Below are 7,982 nucleotides of genomic sequence, written 5' to 3'. Positions count from 1 at the left end.
AGACCATTTTGGCTATATATTTGAACTTGATCCACATTTATGTCACTACATAAAGTTCAAACTACATTAAATAGCCTCAGGACCTTAGTTTATTGGATTCAAGATTACTATTTCAATAACAACTTTATCGAAAAACAAAACAGAATATGTTTATTAATTTACGAACTACGAGTTTTAGAACATAAAATCCAACAGTTGCAACCTTTGAGCATACCAGAATGGAAGCGGGAGCATTTCTCGATGGACTTCATTGTAGGTTTGTCGCGAATTGCGAAGGGTTTTACAGTGATTTGGGTTATAGTGGACAGACTTACCAAGCTGGCACATTTTATTCCAGGGAAGTCTACATATTCAGTGAGTAGGTGGGCCCAGTTGTATATGAAAGAAGTGGTAAGATTGCACGGGGTACCAGTGTCCATCGTGTCTGATAGGGACCCTCGATTTACCTCCAGCTTTTGGAAGAGCCTTCAGGAAGCATTAGGTACACGTTTGGATTTCAGTACGGCTTTTCACCCACAAACTGACAGTCAAACTGAATGTTTAAACCAGATACTGGAGGATATGTTACATGCTTGTGCGCTAGAGTTTACAGGGAGTTGGGACTCTCACCTGCATTTGATAGAGTTTGCCTATAATAATAGTTATCAGGTAACCATTGGCATGTCACCGTTTAAGGCCCTTCATGGGAAGATTTGTAGGTCACCTTTATGCTGGGATGAGGTTGGTGAGCGGAAATTACTAGGACTACAAACTACGAACGAGGCAATACAGAAGATTAGGGCCCGAATGTTGACGGCTCAAAGTAGGCAGAAGAGTTACGCTGATGTTAAATGTAAGGATCTGGAGTTTGAGGTAGGTGGAAAGGTGTTTCTGAAAGTGGCACCTATGAAGGGAGTGTTGAGGTTTGGAAAGAGGGGTAAGTTGAACCCTCGTTTCATCGGGCCATTTGAGATCTTGGAGCGGGTTGGCCCTGTAGCCTACCGGCTGGCCTTGCCCCCATCTCTTTCTGCAGTTCACAATGTTTTTCATGTTTCCACGTTGAGGAAATACGTGGTAGACTCATCTCATGTTGTGGATTATGAGTCTTTGCATTTAAATGATAACCTGAGCTACAAAGAAGAGCCCATTCAAATCCTCGCCAGGGGAGTGAAAGTTTTGCGTCACAAGGAGATAGCTTTAGTAAAGGTTGTTTGGCAGAATCACCAGTTTGAGGAAGCAACGTGGGAGCGCGAGGACGACATGAGGATGCATTATCCCGAGCTTTTTCAGGGTTAGAACTTTCGAGGACGAAAGTTTCTTAAGGGGGTAGAATGTAATATCCTGATTTATTTTGTAATTAAGTTTTTTTTTTATGTTGGCTACTTGGATAAATTATATGAGATTTATGTTTTTGGCTAAGCTAAAATATGATTTGATTATTTGGAATTAATTGAGTTTTATTTTGGCTTGTATTTGGGAGATTTGATTATCTATGGAGATAATTAAATGTGTTTATTGGTTTCTAAAAGAATATATATATATATATATATATATTGGGAATTTATTAAGGAATTTGTTTTTAAAAGGGAAAAGGAAGGAGTTTAGTTTTATTATATATATTTATGGAAAGGTTAAAGAAAAGAGAAAAGGAAAAAGAAAAAAAAAAGTAAGTTTTCTTTTTTCTTTCTCTCTCCCCACGCACGCAACCCTCCCTTTTCTCTCCTTCTTCTTCTTCCGTTCTTTCCAACCCTAGCCGCCGCAAGCAGCGCCGCCAGCGCCAGCACCGCTGTTTCACCGCCGCGCCAGTAGTCCGCCGCTCGCCTCGCCGACGTCAGCCCCTCCGTCCAGTTTTGCTTCTGCCGCCGTGCCCAGCCAAGTCGACGTCGTTCGCCCGCCACTGCCTTTTTTAGATTGCATAAGAGTTGGATTATTTTGGGCAAGGGTTGGTGTTTGAGTCTTTTTGGAGTGTAACTTGGTGTTGGAAACAATTTTAGTTATTACCCATTGTGTCGACTTTCAGGATTTGGATTTTTTTTTTTTTTTTTGAAGATTCTGGGGCATTGCTATCAAAGAAGAGACCATTCTTTTCATCATAGCGTTTTAGTTTAAGTAAGTTTTGTGTAAGTTGGTTGGTTATCCTTCGGACTTGGACTCCGAGGATTTACTTAATTTTTTACTCACTTTTTGCTAAACTAAACTTGTAGTTAATGTCTTAGGGTTGATTTGAGTTTTATCCAATGGCTATAAAGGAGTTATTTGTGCAGACTTTTGAGACCAAGTTGAGGTAAGTGATATTATTATCGGTGCCTTCATGCCAGGTGACCTAGATTAGACCTATAAAGTTACTTGGTGAACTCTGGAGCATGATTTTGTTTGTCATTATGTTTTGCTAGTTGCATAGCAGTTACAAGTATTATGAGCATGTTAAAATTTCTAATCAGTACTGATATTATGTATGTGATGCATGAATAGACCAGTAAAGCGGTTTATTGTCTCGCCTTGACGATATTATTATTATGTTTGACGGTGTGCCTACGAGCCGCTAGACATGCGTGAACCGACAGGTTTACGTTCATGTTATTATCATGTTTGACGGTGTGCCTACGGGCCGCTAGACATGCGTGAGCCGACAGGTTTACGTTCATGTTACTTTTATTTTCATGTTTCATGTTTTGACGGCGAGCCTACGGGCCGCTAGACATGCGTGAACCGACAGGTTTACGTTCATGTTATTATCATGCTTGACGATGTGCCTACAGGCCGCTAGACATGCGTGAGTCGATGGGTTCACGTTCATGTTATTATCAAGTTTGACGGTGTGCCTACGGGCCGCTAGACATGCGTGGGTCGACGGGTTCATGTTCATGTTATTATCATGTTTGACGGTGTGCCTACGGGTCGCTAGACATGCATGTTAATGCAAGATAGTACGTCTTTTGGTTTTCCTTTCATCATCAAAAATCGATGTAGCTGTATGAGCCACATACTATCTTTCTTTGCTCGTGGATGCATAGTCTGATCTCGGTAGTAAGATCACTTACTGAGTATTTTATACTCAACCTTTATCTTTATTTTTTTTTTCAGGTAAGGGCAAGGACACTCGAGCGACTGACAAGAGAAATCCGTGACAGTGCCAAAGGAACCAGAAGTCGCTTCCACATTTGACCCTTTTATATTTTCGCACGTTTTGTTTTTTTTTTTTTATTTCATTCATGGTTTTATTATAATTTAATTTATTTTTTTTATATATAATTTGTTTATTGTTAAAAAGGATGCTCGGGTTGAATGATTTGAGATTTTGAGATGATGTCAGAACATTTTCTTACATACCTAAAGTAGTTCAAAATCGTGATTATTCTATTTTAATTTATTTTATCTTTCCTTAATGAGAATATTTATGCATGCGTAGCGATCCCCTTTTTAGTAGTCCTAGGAGGTGGGGTTGTTACATATATATTAATCTTCACTTGCATTATATAATTAAAATAAATATTCTCAACCATGTATATCATATATTTTTAGTTATATCACAATTCTTAGAGGTCTTTTTAAATATAAAAAAATATTTAAAAATATTTACACTTTATAACAAAAAGTTTCAAAAGTAAAAAGTAAAACACATTTGAAATTTTTTTGCTATAAAGTGTAAATATTTTTTGGATTTTTCTATTAATAAGAATTTCCCCAATTGTTATTATTTTTCACCATATATTCAAATTTAACTTTAAATTAATATTTATTTTATAAAAAATCTTAAATTATGATATATGATTTTGTTGAGAAAATTAACATGTAAAAATAATATAAATTGTATTAATTTTAAAAGAAATTCAAATTGATAAAATAAATATGTTATATAAGTTCAAACTATATCAAATTAATTATAAAATAATAAATAGTCGTGATGGTTTTTTTAGAACTTTATGTAAATTTAAAACATTTCCAAGTAGAAATCTCACGAAACAAAAACAGTTATTAAAATATTCTCATATATAAAAATATTCCTACAAAACAAACATGGTATATAAAGATTTCGGAAATCTATAATTCCTAATCTATATAATTCCAAATTTCTAAGATTCTAGTTATCTACATTCCAAAAAAAACAACGGTCTCTAAAATGTTAGATCGCTTTTTAACATTTTTTAAACAGTCAAAATAAAATGTGGCACAACAGCCCGTGTGTGGCTACAAAAATTGCACGTAAGTTTCGGTATTATTATGTCTTGGTGGCAGAATTTTTTTTTTTTCAAATCATTTTTATAAGTTGACATATTTTTTAGGGCTACTTTTAAATATAAAAAAAATAAACTAAAATATTTACAAGTTCAAAATTTTAGAACTATCAATGATAGACGTAATAAACATTGATAGACTTCTATCAGTGTCTATCAATATCACTGATAGGCACTGATAGAAGTCTATCAGTGTCTATCAACGTCTATCATTGATAATTCTAAAATTTTGCTATATTTTTTAAATATTTTCAACAGTTTTACCATTTGAAATAATTTCTCTATTTTTTAGATAAATAAACATCAACTAAAAATTTTAGTGTTTGTCACATCAATAATTGGTCATTTTCAATAAGCTTCTTGTGACAAATAATTAACGAAGGTAACATTTTAAATTTTTTTCTCCGTCTAGTTCGTATGGGCTTTATTTTCCTTTTTCCTTCTCAACTCCTCCTTTCTTTTTTTTTATTTTCTTTCTATGGCTGTTTTTTAAGATCTAATTATTCTTCTTCTATTTCATTTTTTTCTTAGATCTAAAAAATATTACATATGACGTCCTATTATTGTTTCACTAAATAAAAGTTCAACGATATGTTTTAAACAACCTATCCCTTTATGTTTTCAAATATTACATAATTCTAATGAAATAGTGGAATTTAAAATTATGGCTTAAGTTTTTTTTAAAAAAAAAACGATAGTTTGTACATTGATGCAACATAATAGTAGAAAAAATAGATATCAATATTTCTAAAACCATTTCTCTAGTTTTAGAAAAAGGTAAATCCATATTCCACGAATTGGTCAAAAAAAGGCTATTAGTTGGTTTTATGATTTAAATTGTAAGATTTTGGATTTTTTTTAAAAAATTAACATTTAAGTGTCATCCATTGTATTTAAACAACGTCAATAGTTTCATTTGATGGCACTAATCATTTCAGTTCCTTTTAATTTTTACCGTAATTAATGATTAAGTGGTTTTTGAATGGAATAATCACTTCTATTTAAGTGTTTAAAAAATTGAATTCAAAATTTTGTGTTCTGTATATGAATACTTTGTAGATAATTTATTATGTTTTGAGAACGGAAAAAAATTGGAAGTTTTTTTGTTTATATCCTAAAAAAGTTAGAAAAATATGTGTATAGTTGAAAATTAAAATGTATAGCAAAAAAAAAAAAAAAAAATCAATTTCATTTACAAAAAACAGCACCAGATACCCCAACTCAACTCAACTTAACTCTGCATCCATATACATATAATAATTACCAACTCAACTCTGCACACCAAACACAAACAATGTAACTCTCCAGATAATAATTACCAACTCAACTCAACTCAACTCTCTGTTTTTTATTACGTATCAAAAACCCCCTTAGTGAGTTTTCAAATAGTCGTATACACCTATGAATCACCATGTCTTTCTATTCTACTACACCCAAGAATCAATAAACCTCTTTTTGCACCTACACTTCGAACAATCAAACATCCATAGAAATTACAAGAACGCTTCACTCTATTCACCATCTCTTTTGAACACTTTGTCTCTAGTAGGAAAAAAATCAAAGGATTTCTTGCACGGGCAAAATTGCATAAAGTTCTAAATGCTCTAGGATTTCCCAAGCTCCGAGCATTCCAACATATTACACTCATTGTCTCTAGCAGGGCTGCTAAATAGCCTCGACCAAAAAGATTTCAAGATTCTTCCATATTCTTAACATTTCTAGACTCATCATTTCTCAACTTTTTTCCATTTGGAACATTCACCATTTGATGATCATCCCCAATATCATGTTAATCGTCATCATCTTTATCATTTTCAGTGTAATCATCTTTGCAAATGAAAATTGCCAAAATATCCAAGTCAACATGACTGTTCAACCTCTGAATTTCATCTCTATCAACTTTTACTTGGTAAGTTTTCTTCCAATAGTCTTTAAGATTCTTCTGTCAATTAATTACTTATTAATTACTTAGGGTCCATTTGGATTGATTTAAGAAAAAAGTTTGTTGGTGAAAATTTTAAGTGAAATGAAGAAAAAAAAAAGGCATTTTAAGAATCTCATGTTGCTTAGTTTGGGAAGTGGAATATGTTGGGGTTGATGCCCTAAAGTCTCGTGCCCTGTAGTTTGTAAACAGTTTGTACGAACGCTTGTATTGTATAATATATGATATTTACTTCACATCTTGTTTTTTACTCAGTTGTATGTTTTATTTGCTTTACCACAAACCAATAAACATAAAATCCCTAGTTATCTGTATGTAACTTAAGCATGTATGTGGTGACATACAAGTGGATCATATCTTGAGTGATAACTAAAATGGTCTGTAGTATATGGGTATAGGAGGGAAACCTTATCCTGGTAACACTACGGATGCGGCCCGCTTTGTAGAATGGTCACAAATGTTGTGACTTAACACAGATGGTCTGATCTTGATCATTCGTGTAGGGGACATGTGAGCGGGGGCGTACTATACAAAGAGTTTGTATAAGACCTGACCACGAAGTGTTAACGTCTCGTTATATAACACCATTCATGACAGAGACTCTACTTCACTAGGATGACCATAGGTAACATGACCTCAATCCTGAGTGAGTTGGGAACTCCTGCCATTGAGGGCGGTCCTTTGATTTGTATGAGTGCAAGTAACTAGGTCGCTGATTCAAACCTACCATTTTGGGGATTCGTCTGATTTGGGAGCTGGGAACTCAGTTACACATGATGAAATTCACTTTTTTCCTGAAGTAAGGACAAGTAGATAGATAGCTCCCTTAGGGGCTGATTCCAGAGCTTGAACAATGTGGCGTCACACACCTTCTCTTGGCCCGAAAGGTGTTCACACATAGTTGAACTATGTTATATTGTTCATTAGAGGAAGCAATGGTACTTAAGGAGTGAGATATAACTATAGGGGCAAAATGGTAAATTGACCTAGTTGTACTTACGAACATCTATGAAAGTTCATCATACTCATGATTGGTTATATCCGATAGACATAGAAATATATCTGTGGTAAGAAGAGTTCAACTGTTGGTCTTTAGTAAAATGTCTGACAGTTAACGGATGGTAGATCTCGTGGTTAAAGAGTTTAGTCAGCTATTCACGGACCGTTGGAGCTTCGAGCCACAGGTCCATTAGGTCCCCTAGGTAGTTTGGATAAAGTCGATAATCAATGTTTGGGTCAATTTGAAATATTCAAATTGACTAGAGGGAGTTCGATTATATATGATATAATTGAATTGGTTGATTATATATATGATATAATTGACTAAATTTATGAGATACATTACTTTGGAGGAAATTAGATATAAATATGATTTATATCATATGGAGAAGAAATTACTATAGTAGATATGTGATATCAAACTATAGGGTAAGAATATAGTATGATTATATTCATTAATTATTAAATTGGTTAATTATATGATAATTGGCCTAAAACTTCTCTCGGACATGCGTTAGTGGGAGAATCTGAAATTGGTTATTGTAACCAAAGAATAAAATGGAAATTTGTTTCATTTTGTAAAAGTTCGAAAAAATTGGCAATCAGTGTGAAAACGTTACGATCACATAGCTTGAGAGCCTATATGATAGTCGTTCATCGCCTAAACGATCGCACACCAGCGTTTAAACAATCGCTTAGCTTTCTTAAACGATCGCATAGTGTGCCACGTTTTTTAAACGATCGTCCTCCATTTACTAAACGGTCGCTTAGTAAAACTTACACGATCGTGTAGATTCTTCTAAACGATAAACACATATCTATACGAT

Source organism: Benincasa hispida, chromosome 9, assembly GCF_027475165.1.
Source record: "Benincasa hispida cultivar pf3 chromosome 9, pf3_genome.v1.1, whole genome shotgun sequence".
NCBI classification, from domain to species: domain Eukaryota; kingdom Viridiplantae; phylum Streptophyta; class Magnoliopsida; order Cucurbitales; family Cucurbitaceae; genus Benincasa; species Benincasa hispida.
This window is presented reverse-complemented; position numbering follows the sequence as displayed.